Consider the following 12,490-nt stretch of genomic DNA (forward strand, 5'->3'; position numbering starts at 1 on the left):
AAGTGTGAAAACACCATTAGATAGTTAAACAACATTATTGTTCTAAGGAAATGGTGCGAAATTACTCTTCGGGTTCAGTATCCATTAACAACTAGGGGAAAGTGCTCTCCCTTCGAACGTTCATGCCTTCGAATAATGTGAATTTTTTTTTATTTTTCCGAAAATATTTGACTTTATTATCACACAATTATTTCGATAATAAGCTTACTAATATTTAATGGAAATGTGTAAATCTCTTGGAGAACTTAAAGAAAATTCACATAATTCGATGGCATGAACGTTCGAAGGGAGAGTACTTTCCCCTAAGAATGTATTGTGTATTGTGTATACCAAAAAAAAGTCAAGCATTTAAAGAAAGTCGTTGACTAGAAAGTGGGCAGAATTTAATAATAGGTATAATAGGAAAGGATTTGTGATCTACCAAGTTAATGCGTAAGTATAACCTAGTCGACAACCGTTAACCCAGCTGACGGGCAAACCAACCAATCCCAATCCTTCATTCCTATAACACGTTTAGTCGCGTTTAGTGGTGCTGCTCCAATGAAAAATTAAAAGTGATATCTGTCTTTAGAACATTTTTTTTAGCACATTACAATCCAGATAACAATCCAGACAGGAACCAACACAAAAAAGTCGACAATGCAGAAGCACTTAGAAACCGTAAAACTCTAAAAGAAAATATAGAATAGAAAGATTTCCCTATTTAATTTTTTTTTATTGGAATAGCACCTTAAACCCTTATCACAAATAAATATCAGTCGCTGCGGTTAGTTCACTCTGAGGGAGTTGAAAATGGGTGGCATATTAAGTTAAGAGTTTCCCTTTAATTCCTGCAATATTTATTATTTAGGTAAGCCTCAACGGGGTTTGCAATCAGGGCAACGCCACATGATAGACACATTTGGCATCCCGTCAAACTTGGTAGAGACGTGTTAATGCACCCAATTTATAGTGACATTACTTAGTCGGGTAATTATCTCTACTCGGGTTTGCAACACAAAATTAGTGATATCAAAATTAATACGAGAAAAGACTGAGAAAATCACTTGATTACCTTTTCTATCATTTGATCTTAATATCTTAACCTTAAATATTAATTTGAGCCTTGAAAATCATGGAAAAGAGACATCAAAAGTTGAATGTAGAATTTTGAATTTGTGGAAATCAAGCCCATCTAATTGTCCAAAAACTGTAACTTTCGCATTAACAAATTAATGTTGTATAGTATCTGTCCTCTTATCCATATTTTGGATATTTATAAACAACCCTCAACTATCTCTGTAAACTATCGTCGCTGGCATGAGTTTGTAAAACTTCCATATGCCCAAAAGGCTCTATTGTTGGGCGAATTGCTCAAAAATTCCCGTAAATAATTTTGAATGAAAATTTTCTACCCCCTTTGATGGGGTTTTTAAGGGTGGATGGGTGGAAAAAAAAGGTGTATCGAGGGAATTTTGACCACATTTACGTGTGTTGTTGGAGTATAAGAAGAGCATCAAAATTAATTCCATGGCATAGAGTTCCCATTATGATGAAAAAGGTAAGCCGCCAATTAAATATTCAAATGTAATTGTGGGGATTCAATTTCGTCTGCAAGTCCGGCGAGTTCTTGTACTATACACCAGTGGAAGAGGAAAAACCATGAGAGCCGGTAATTCTCATCCATTATTCATTTTGGGGGAGATGCCGGGAGACGAGAAGGCACCATGGTAAAAAAAAACCGTGTAGCACTTTTCTGTTTATAGACGGCATAAGGGTGGCGCTTTTTTGGCTCTTGAGCTTTTTTTTCTGACACTCCAGAGGACCAGAAAAGTCTCCTTCTTTCTTCCCTAGATTAGAGCAATTTCCGTATAAACGATACGATTTTCTGTTATTTAACTTTTATTTGTTTTGTGTCGTAAACTTTCACCAGAAAAAAAAGGGTTAGAAGAATTGTCCTTTCTCTCTGAATTTACAAATAAAAAAATTTGAAAAGAAAATTAGGCTATTGGCAGAAAAAGTTCTCAATCAACCAATCCACTAACTCGGGATCTACTCTTATTGATTTGTCATGGAGACAAAAAAAAATTTACGCGAGAGGACTTTTGCAGGAGAGCTTGGAGATTTACTTGTCGTGTCGTAAATCTGTCTGGTAAAAGCTCACAACTCTACCCCAAAAATAAACACACAACACACACTCCCATAAATTCTCCGCCAAGTAAATCACTTCCATTTAAGCTTGACGCATGTTTTGCGGCAATTTCATGATTGACTCTCGGCACATGCTAAAGCTCAAACAACACAGAGGAACTTCCTTTCATTCAATGAACTAAAATGAGGGGATTTCTTCTGGACAGAAGGGGGTTAGAGGTCTCTAAAAGGGTCATCCGTGTGGCAAAACATCAAATTGACCCCAAACGCACCCATCTTTTACATCATTGTGATCAGTCTATTAAGTTAAGGATAATTAAGGGGTTCTAATGTTTCCTGAAATTTATGAAATTTTAAGAAATTTTGTTATAGCGAATACGGCATCAACAGGAGATATTATCATATTGATTTTGTATATTCATTAATATCATTCTGTAAATGAGCAGTGAAAAATTAAATGTAGTAAACGAAAAATCATATTTGATCAATATGCAATTTAGAATTTTAAAAGCAGAAAAATTGTACCAGTCAGTGAATCAGAGAAAGAAGAGAGAAAGCAGTATATAATTCGCGAAATGTCACGCTGTTTGCCTGTATGTGTGAGTCCTTCAATTACCACGCCTGACGCCAAACCCAAACGGTTACAGACAGACACTTGGGGCCTTCGAAGGACCCCTCATAAGTCGACTTATGATAGGATATAGGTAGGATATCGATATTAGGTAGGACCCTTACTGCGACTGATCCCTGCCCAAGAAACAATTTTTTCTTAATATAGTGTTGTAGAATTCCTTAAGTAAGGCAATATAGAACCAAAAATCCTTTTATTTGCTTATAACGCTCTTGGTCCCATCATTGAGATTACTATAAGTAAAGTGGCGCACTCTTAAGGATCTTAAGAGCTCCTATAGGAATTTCTACAGAAAATTCCCACTATAAGTCTTTTAAAAGTGCACTCAAAGACTTGTTTAATACTTGGTTCTATAAGGCAGCTATTCTGCTTTTTGGGTGAGCTAATTACCAGAAAGTGCCTTGAGACTCTGTAAGTCAGGCTTACACGGCTTTTAAATGCCGACCCTATCAATTTGGTGTTTTAGAAGGTGCTTGGTTTTAGAAGTTGAGACTTCTTCTCTGCTAGGTAACCTTTCTTAATTTTGGAGTCTCCTTCACCTGGGGAGAACGCTTCTCCTTACTCTTCCACATTAGCAGAACCACTGTACGTGTACGTACATGTAGGGGAAAGTACTCTCCCTTCGAACGTTCATTCCTTCGAATAATGTGAATTTCTTTTACATTTCCTAAGAGATTTCTACATGCACATAATTTATAATAAGCTAACTAATATTTAATAGAAATGTTTAAGTCTCTTAGGAAAACTTAAAGAAAATTCACATTATTTGAAGGTATGAACGTTCAAAGGGAGAGCACTTTCCCCTACAGTTTAGTGGACAAATCAAGACAGATTGAGTATTATCATCTAATCTAGACTGATTTGAATAATTTTAATATGTTTTTTTAATACGTTTTAGGGTAAAGTGATACAAATTGGGCATAGTGTTACAAGTTGGACAATTCGACGGTACAAGTTGGACAGGGATTTTTTCTTGATAAATACAGTACAAAATTTATTTCTAAGCACAGGGAACCAAATTATAAAACCAAAAGTATTAAAAATACACAAATAAAAATGAAGTACTGCATTTATCAAGAAAAAAAAGCCCTGTTCAACTTGTACCATTGTTCAACTTTTACCATGGTCCAACTTGTACCATTTTACCCTAGATGGTGCTTAGACGGAAATTTTGTTATAAAATACCGTTGAATTGTTCATTATAGTAGTTTTTCAAGGTAAAAAGTTAAAAAAAAAACTTTAGAGATTGTATTTTTCAACCGAATGGAATAATGTTAGAGCTTGATGTTATAGTGACGTTTTGAGATCTTTTGGATTTCATATGCTGTCTCACCGATTTTATCTGTTTGGGAGATTTTCCAGAATTTAAAATTTTATTTATTGTATATATAAGTACAAGTACAATTATAAGTACGAGATTTTCTTTGAAAACAAAAAAAACGTAAAAGAGTAGTACTTATGGCAATGTTGTGCAAAATACAAATAATGATAAAATTAATGGTATTTATAGTAAGGCCATGTAACTCCGATGATTGCAAAACTCGGATGCCGCGACCGATTTAACTCGGATACATCCACTTAAAATATAATTTATATTTTTATTTCTGTAATTAATTACTGAAGTATCATAATATAACTATTCTACTTTAAGAAAAACCAAAAATTATATTTTTATCGGTTTAATAAGTGGGTAAAAGAAATATTTTTTAAGCTCGGGTCAGCTGGGTTGTGTACTAAAAATTTAATTTCTGAGAAAATTTTGCTGTTGACAGCTCGTCGCTGGAAAAAGTTTAGTGTTTTTTCTATATAATAAAACATTATTTGCAATCAAAATTATTAATAAAAGTTAGTGTAGTTATTGATCTACAAGGTGAGTAAGAGTTTATTGATAATATATTAATAATTTTTTTTTTTTTTTTTTTTTTTTATTTAGGGGTCCATCTGGAAGATGATTGCCCCTATATTAATAATTCATACAGAAATAGGTGATTTTTGTGAATGTTTACATTTCGATGCAAGTCGGATGCGGTGAAAGTCAATGTTTTGGTTCAGAATTTGCATTGTTCAGGACTCTTTTTCTGCTTCAGATGCCAAAGGGAACAAAATAAAAGACATATAAGGACAAGCCCTACTCTAAGGAAGGTCTTAGGAATGCCTTGCAGTGTGTACGAGATGGTTCTACCATAGCATATGCATCCAAAACATTCAATGTCCCAAGAACAACACTGCACAACAAATTGTCTGGCAGATACCCGGAAGAGTGCCCCAATGGCAGGCCAACAATTCTTTCAAAAGAACAGGAAAAAGAACTTGTCAAATGGATCCTGGGATGTGCGGATGGCTGGCATCCCTTCGGGAAGGAACAAGTTCTGGACAGCGTTAAACTCATCTGTGAGGTCTACAAAATTCCAAACCATTTTACAGCTGGAAGACCCGGAGACGTTTTGTTCAGGAATTTTCTTAAGCGTCATCCAGAGCTCAGCATGCGCAAGCCAAAATCCTTTTCATTGGAAAGAGCTACTGTTACTGCTGAAGACCTCACGGAATGGTTTCAGAATTGTCTTAAATATTTCACAGAACACAACCTTCTGAGCATTTCACCAGACCGTGTTTTTAATTGCAACGAAAGTGCCTTCTTTTTGACACCGGAAGATAGAAATGTCCTGTCCAGGAGAGGTTCACGTGTAGTTCCATCTCTTAAAAATTCAGGACCGAAGCAATGTATCACAGTACTCCTCAGGGTGTCAGCTACTGGCGAACTTGCTCCTCCAATGGCTGTTCATAAAACTGACATTACTCCAAAAATTGCCATTCACAACGCAGAAGGATGGAAAATGGGAACGTCACCACAGAGTGGCTGGATAGATGGGCCACTTTTCTATGCTGGTCTTTATTTCCCGAAAATTGTTTTCCAACATTCAGAGGAGTCCATTATCAATAACCAGAACGATCAGGCCACCGACAATAATCCTTCAAATGATCCAGTCATCCCTGGGAACCAACTCTCTGCAACTTCTGAGACTCTCGATCCTCCTGAAACTCAACAGATCTTCGACACACTAAAACAATGCTATTTCTGGCCAGGAGAAATTCCAAAACGTCGTCAGAAGAAGAGGGTCAAAACCAGCAATGTCAAACACCAGTATATTGTATCTTCCGAGGAAATTATCGCGGAACAGGAGGAAAAATTGAGGCAGGATTTACAAAAAAAGAAAGAAATTGCTGAACGGAAGTTGACCAGAGAGAGGAACAAAAAAATAAGGGCAGAAGAAAAGGAGATAAAACTAAAGGAGAAACACATGGTAAAGGAAAAGGCTCAAATGCCAATTGAAGCTGAAAAGAAAAAACGTGGGAGGAAGTCAGCCAAGAAAACCGAGGAAAAATCAAAGAATTGAGTGCAATCTTAAAATAAATAAAAATATATATAATTAAATAATAAATTAATGAAATGAATTGATGGAATAAAACTCTAAAAAAATGTTTTTGAAATAATATCTTCTCATTTTTATGCATTAAACTTTTCCTTAAAATGAGCATCCGAGTTTCATCGAATTCAACGGAGTTACAAAAAAGCATCGCAGTAACATTCTTGCGCATATATTAATATTATCGTAATTTTATTAATTTTCATCAATATTATTGCTAAAATTCTATTTCTATTATGATTCTAAATTAAACAAAGAATAATTCTATTGATTTGGAATGGCGAAAAAAATATTTCATCAGTCCAAAAACAAGCATTAAAGTCGCACTCTATGAAAAGTATCCGGATTACCTCTCTTTACTATAACCCTCTAACGGTGTTTTCTTTAATATGCGAAAAAAGTTCTAAAACAATGTTTTCTAGGATAATTATGATCCAATAAAGTCGAAAAAACCATCCATTCTTCATTATCTCTTTTAGTTTGGGCGCTAGGTGAGAAAATATAGATATTTTTTGAAACTCTTTTTGCTTCTAAAATTCACATTTTTAGTTTTTTTTTTAAATTTTTTAAATGAAATATACAAAGTAGAATGACATATCTTTCAGTAAAAAATAAATTTATATTTTAGTCAGATAACTTTAAATCGGTATTTTTATGGAAATTGGAAATGAGTTTTTTTGCACAAATATTTTTTGTTGCTTTTTCTCTGACCTGTCACACAAAACTGGGAATAGCAACTAGAAGAGTCAAAATGAGTTCAAACTTTCAAGTGATGTTTATAAGACTATTATCGAGGACACTATAGCGCTTTTAAATAAATAAAACCTTTATTGTCGCTGTAAATGTGATTTTAGTGAAGACCGCCTGGAGGCGGTCTTACTCGTTAGAGGGTTAAGTAATAGGAACATTTTTTTTTAAATAAAATTCATCAAAAGGGTTCCGTTGAAAATCCTAAAAACCGATTTCGGGATTTGAGCTTCTGGAATGTTGGCTTTCAGGATATTGGCTTTCAGGGAGATCTTTTGGCGTTCGAAATTTTGACCGGCACCGGATTTAGATATTCTCAAATTAACTTCAACTGACTTAATATTCCCAAATTAATTAATGAAATATCTAAGTGATAAATATATGAACCAAGGTAACACAAATATTTTACCACTATTTTTGTAAGTTAAAAAGTGACACATCGGCTTAAGAATATATTTTTCATCAAAATTCTTAAGTTTTTCCCTCTAAATTTTACAAGTTCTTTTTAAATGTGAAAAAAGTGTGGTCAGAAAATTGGTTTTTTGAAACTATTAATTTCGTGACAGTAAATTAACTTTTATTCAATTTTATTTGAAGAATTCGCGAGTTTTTGGTTGGATTCGGTGGCTCATAATAAGATTCAAATAACTCGCAAATTCTCAACTTTACAGGGAAACGATTTCAAACTGACAACTTATAATATGTTTATAATGCCCTAGTCACACCTACGACTTAAGCAGAGAGATGGATTAACGTAATTATCATAAAACAGTATTTTGATTATATTTTCATCAGTTTCTGACTAATTTGTTCCTACAACAGGCTATTTTATTTTATTAAAAGTTTTCTGCCCTGAAAAAATACTAATCATCCTATTTTTATGGGAAATACATTGCTGTTGACAAGTTGACTATGAAATTTTCATTCTTTCAAGAAAACTTCTCTGGCTTAAAGCTCTCGGCTCACGCACTTTCGCTGATGGCACTCACAGGTCAACGCTTTTGTGTTAGGGGGTTGGGTGTCCCCTATGTAATCACTTCCAACAATATTTCAGCCCTTTTTCTGGGTGGGAACAGTGATTTTATCGCAAAGTGACCCATTGTACCATTAATGGGCGAATTAGCACATTTTTATCTAATTTTTATTTCTCATCAAATTCATGAATTTTCTGCAAATTCCCTAAAGCTCGTAAACCAAGCTCAACAAATTCCATTTTTGACAATCACAGGATAAAGGGAATAAATTCCTAATAATTTCCGAATCATTTGTATGAATGCATCTCATATGAAATATGTAATAATTGAATGCCATTACTGAGAGATTTGTTGATATTTCTGTCCTAAAGTTTCAACTGTAGTTTTAATTTGGGCTATTTTTTTAAAATTTATTTTGGGAGAACAGAAGGGAAAATATGACAGAGGAAATACTCTCAATGATTTTGTTTTTGCTTTGGTGAATAGGTTTGACAAAGCTCTGAGCACATTCCAATCATAAAATAACCGTTCACAAACGAATATGGAATGGTATATAAATCCGCCAAAAGAGCTTTAAAGTAAGAATTTTTTTTCTGTACTGAATCACATATGCAAAAATCATTTATATGAAATAATCTGGTGGAAAATGTTCAATATTCTCTGTTGAAGAGGATTAAAAAAGGACAATGATTTCATGACGAATATTCCGATATGTGGATTTGATATAAAAAATATGTTTTCATATGAGAGAAATTGGGATAAAATTAGTGACATAACAATTTAAACATATTGTTGCATGGGGAAGCTTTTCCAACAATCATTCAGCTTGTCGATTCTTTTTTTTATAAAGATTTATTTTTTAAAGTATAACAACGAGACTTTAAGATACATCCTTAACATACTTTCCATTCCCCTTGAGGACTCCAAGGGACTATAGCAAATTCTATCAATTTTCCTGGAAAAGACGTCTTTCCCCCATTCACGAGATTCTTGCCAAAAAGCTCAATGGAAAAGGTCTGGAGGAGTTCATAATCGCAAGATGTTGATAGAGTGACATTTTCACGCCGTAAATTTCATAAACCGATTTCCTCACATCATGTGTACCCATTTCAGCCATATGTGAGGCATAGAGTATGTGTAAAATTCAACTAGAATGGCAAAAAGCTTATACAATGAGCCACTGAGCTTTCTGTCTCTCCTGACAACACACTGTCACAGGCACTTTATTGACATATTACTCTATTCGTGCTATTTCAGGGCATTTTCCCAGAGAAAAGGGACTTCGTTGAAGATGACAGGGGAGCTTTCAAGGCCTCAAATGGCTCCATTGATGATCGAAGTCTTTTAAAAATTGAAAAAATGCCCATACTTGGGCTTGACACGTGACCCTCTCTGCAATTTAAGTGAAACTGAAAGGAGCAAGAAGCATTATTTTCATAATTTCTGCCTTTACACTTCATTTAATCTATTCTGGAGCTCATCCTAAAAATCAAATATACATCAGAGAAAAGTAATTTCAATAAAATAAACCAGCAAAATTCATTAGCTGTTTCGTCATACTTCTATTCTAATTTATTACTTTTAATTTTAATAAAAAATTGTGTAGCGAAGCATTCAAGCTCTGCAGAATGCTCAAACACGTGACTAAGTCTTTTCCAAAAGCTGTATTTAGTTAAAAAAAGGGGTTGGAAAGAAGACAATTGGTTTTTTTGGTAATGTAATTTCTTAAACATTCCAACTCGGCTGCATTGGTCTTTAACCCTCTAACAGTGTTTTCTTTAATATCCAAAAAAAAGTAGTTAAATAATTTTGTCTAGGATAATTAATGGTCCACTGAACTCAAAAATACCATCCATTCTTCATTATCTCTTTCCGTTTGGGCGCCAGGTGAGAAAAGGTAAAAACCGCCTCCATAAAAAGACTCAAATATTTTTATTGAAAGATAGTGAACAAATAGTAAGTAAGTTGTATGATTATATGAGAAATAATAATTTTTAGGAAAAAAAAAACGTTTATAATTTTAATAATTAGACGTTAATAAAGCTCAAGGTGTTTCAATGAGACTGATTTTAAACTAATTTACAAACATCATGATCGGTAAGTGAAAAGAAAGTACGTATTCGTATAGTAGGGGAAAGCACACTACCTTTGGACCACTCAAGCTTCGCACAATTCAATTTTTTCTCTTTGTTCCTTATGGATTTAATCCATAGCACTTTTCTGAAAATTAGAGGCATTGGACTAGTTATTAAAATATAATATTATAATGGGCCAAATTAATTTTTAACACAGTGAAAATAAAAGGATTTGTGCGAAGCATGAATCGTCCGAAGGTAGCGCGATTTCCCCTACATTAATTGCGTTAGTCTTAAAAATATCTTTCGAATTTAGAAGATTAGAAATGTCATTCGTACCTCCTAACAATACAGAACTCTACGAAGATCCTACGGAAGGCTAAAGGTAATGCCCTTGACACACTTACGACTTAAGCCGAGAGACGACTTATGGCCTCTACACACTAGTAGAAATTTCTTTAAAACTGCCATTTTAAAGAAAATTTCCCCTATCCTTTTAGGCAGAAACGTCACAATTTTTTTAAAAGGCAATTTTTTACAAAAATTGCTTCTAGTGTGTAGGCACCATTAGTGGAAAATGATGGAAATGACTTTAATCATTATTTCGAATATGATTACGCTAGGCCGTCTCTCGGCTAATCCTCAGGTCTGTCGAGGCCCTAAGACTCCGGAAGAAATTTCAAGTGGTTATTTTCACGGGCACTCTTGGAAATATCCCGTCTGTCATCCCTGGCGGATCCATTTCTTATAGGGTAGGTTCGTTTTTACAATGGGTAGAGATATCGACTTGCGTTTTCTGGTGACCCTCCCCTAAGTGGACACTAGCTCGCACGGTCTTTTTTACTTGTCCCTCACATTCCTTCAACTGCTACAAAAGCATGTTATTTTAATTTTTCTCAAAATAGACACAAGATTTTCCAATATTTTTGGATATCTTCAGAAGATTTTCCAGGCAGATATTTCGTCTATACATACCTACCATACCTATGACCGAAAAATTTGCCATTCTGAATTTTTGAATGTGATAATTTAATCATTTTTGAGGACTGATTCTCATGGGAGAATCTGAAAATAGTCAATGGATTTTTAATGATTGGATTCAAATTATTCTGAAAAAAAAAAAAACTAAATTACTCTTATATTTTGCACTAATATGAATTTCATAAAGTACCTTGGTAAAAACTAATTTGCACAATTTTAGGAATATTTGATATTATATGATAAATCACCATATATTCAAATTTTGTGGCTTTTCGAAATCATTTTGTTACAAAAATTGAAATTTATGTAAATGGGCCTTAAGTATGGATAATAAGTAATTCTGTATCTCTATGTCTTAATTTAAAAAAAAATGTAAAAATAATATTTTAATAAAATATTGCAATTACAATTTTTTTTGTATTCCCTGCTAGAGTTCTTCGAAAATGTGAACGTTTAGAAAGTTTCGTAAAAGCTGCCTGAGATATAATCAGAGGGCTTGATATCATCTGTTTTGGGATAGATAATAAAAAATTGTAAACGGTCTTAAATATTCTTCGTAAAAAGAAAATAAGAATGGTATAAGCCATCTTTTAATTTGAAAGATTGAATGATCTATTCTCAGTTTTTTAATGAGCATTTTGAATTATTTACTAACCAGTTTGATTTTATACTAATCAATCTACTAATTTACTGACGAAAAATGTTTTTCCCAAAACAATATGCATCTGATTAATACCTCAATTCGAAATAATTTGTATTTCTATTAGTTATTATCATGTCTGTTGTGTTTTCAACCTACTGCAGAGATTATGTAAATGATCATAATCTATTTCTAGCAGTGTAGAGTTTTCTTTGTAAATAACTTAAATACGTAGAGTAATTACATTTCATCTATTCAAGTACACTTTTCCACAGAATTGACTAAATGAATAATTCACGAAATTACTCACCAAAGTGGAAATCCCTCAATGAATCTCTTAAGAGTGAAAATTACGTCAGAACCCCGAAGGTGAAGCACTAAAGAATATTGAAGATGATTTTATAGCAAGTGCTGCAATCTGTGCAAGATTCATCAGACGAAATAAAATTTGAAATAAAGCTAGACATTCAGAATCCTTCAACGCATCCAGACATGGCAATGTCTTTATGCTTCAAAAGTCACAAGTGTCGTTCATTTACTCAGACTGATATTCAAGGCCCATATCTCCAGCCCCAAGACACTCATGAGGGAAAATTGAGTGAAGGAATGCTAAAAGCTTTTCTTTCTTGGGGATCGGAGAGGGTATTTTCATGTGGAATTTGCCATGCATCAATTTTATATTCTACAAGACATAGAAAATGTGATTGATTCACGCTGTATTTGAAATTTTGACTTTAGTTGAGAGTGGGAAGTTTTGCGCAATTTCTCAGTTGATGTTCCTCTCCACAGTTGACGCAACTGAATAATGTGGCCAACCTTGTGGCAGCTGTAACAGTGCAATCAATCTGTTTTTACTTCGATCTTATATTGAAATCTAAACCAGACAA

At 33.8% G+C, this 12,490-nt stretch overlaps 1 protein-coding gene across 3 annotated transcripts in view; it reads left to right on the plus strand.

Annotated features, from left to right (window-relative positions):
- LOC129807711 (carbonic anhydrase-related protein 10) overlaps positions 1-12,490 on the plus strand; it is a 196,858-nt gene that overhangs the window by 112,759 nt on the left and 71,609 nt on the right. The window lies entirely within an intron of this gene.

The sequence above is a fragment of the Phlebotomus papatasi genome, chromosome 3 (genome assembly GCF_024763615.1).
Source record: "Phlebotomus papatasi isolate M1 chromosome 3, Ppap_2.1, whole genome shotgun sequence".
NCBI lineage: Eukaryota > Metazoa > Arthropoda > Insecta > Diptera > Psychodidae > Phlebotomus > Phlebotomus papatasi.